The sequence below is a fragment of the Thamnophis elegans genome, chromosome 11, assembly GCF_009769535.1.
Source record: "Thamnophis elegans isolate rThaEle1 chromosome 11, rThaEle1.pri, whole genome shotgun sequence".
NCBI lineage: Eukaryota > Metazoa > Chordata > Lepidosauria > Squamata > Colubridae > Thamnophis > Thamnophis elegans.
This window is the reverse complement of record NC_045551.1, coordinates 25961762-25963363: the sequence shown is the minus strand read 5'-3', so window position 1 is coordinate 25963363 and position 1602 is coordinate 25961762.

Below are 1602 nucleotides of genomic sequence, written 5' to 3'. Positions count from 1 at the left end.
AAGATTATCTCTCAAACAAGTTCACTGGACACAATACTTCCAAAGGTTCAAATTCAACATTAAACACATCTCTGCAGGGAAGAACTTGTTGGTGGATGCTTTGTCAAGAAAACCGCAGTACGACAGTAAGAAGGAAGAAGTTGTTCAACACATCATTTCTTCCTCCCACCAACAGGTGGCCCAGGTCACCACCCAACACCAAGATAAGCTGATAACAGAGTTCAAAGCAGCACTCCTGGCAGACCTGTGGTTCAACAATAACAAGGACATCCTAATTATGAGCGGTGGTTTAGCCTAGAAGGGGTCCAAACTGTACGTCTCTGCGGGGTTGACGCTGGAAGTCCTACAGTGAAGCCATGATGCAAAATTAGGTGGCCACTTTGGATTCCCAAAAATGCCCCATCTTGCCAGGCATCAATTTTGGTGGTCAAGGATGAAATCGGAGGTGGAAGATTATGTAAAAAGCTGTGCTACTTGCGCAACAATGAAAACACGACTGGGGAAGCCCCGTGGACTACTACAATGAGTGGCCAGCCCTAGCCGACCATGGGAAGAGATCACAATGGACTTCATTGTCGAAGTCCCAGACAGAAGTGGAAATAGAGTAATATGGACAGTTATTCATTTGTTTTCCAAGTAGGTGCATTTCATTGCTTGCTCAGGGCTGCCATCCGCAATGAAATTAGTGAAAATATTTGTGAAACACATATATCGCCTGCACGGGGTGCACAAGAGGATCATTTCAGACCGCAGAGTTCAGTTCACCGTCAAGTTCTGGAGAGAATTCCTGAGATCCATCGGGTCCACACAAGGACTCAGCTCAGTGTTTCATCCCAGCATGAATGGCGCAGTGAAGAAGGCCAATTCGATGGTGGAACAATACATCTGGTGTTATATGGGCTATCATCAAGACAACTGGTCGGACTTGCTACCTTTTGCCGAAGTGGCATACAACAATGCAGTCCACAGCAGCACTGGATTAACTTCTTTCCAGATTACCAGTGGCATGGAATTTGTTCCCATGCCTGAGCTTCCTAGAGAACCTCCCTCCACCATGTCTCTGAATGAATGGATGGACACACTAAAGAAAGGATGGGAAAATACGAAGAAGACTCTAGAAGGTGCGGCAGAAGCCTACAAGAAGCAAGCTGATAAACACCACTCGCTCCAACCCCCCTTTGGTGTGGGGGACAAAGTTTTTGTATCTACCAAATACATAAGATTAAGAATGCCTAATAAGAAGTTGGGCCCAAAATTTCTAGATCCATTTCCAATAGAAAAGATAATTAACCCAGTTACAGTTCAACTCAGTCTATCCAGAATTCTAGGGGAAAATTACCCAGTATTTCATTGTAGCTTGTTGAAACCAGTAATTGAGTCCAACATAAGACCGTCCACCCAAGCTCCCCTTCCTCCTGTAGTGGTAGAAGGGGAAACACATTATGAGGTGAAAAATATCTTAGACTCGAGGCTAAAGGGTCTCTTACAGTATTTAGTGCATTGGAAGGGGTACCCTTTGTCCGAAGCCACTTGGGTGAAAAGTTGGGACCTAAAGTTGGATAGGTTAATAAAACAATTCCATGAGAAGTTTCCCGATAAGCC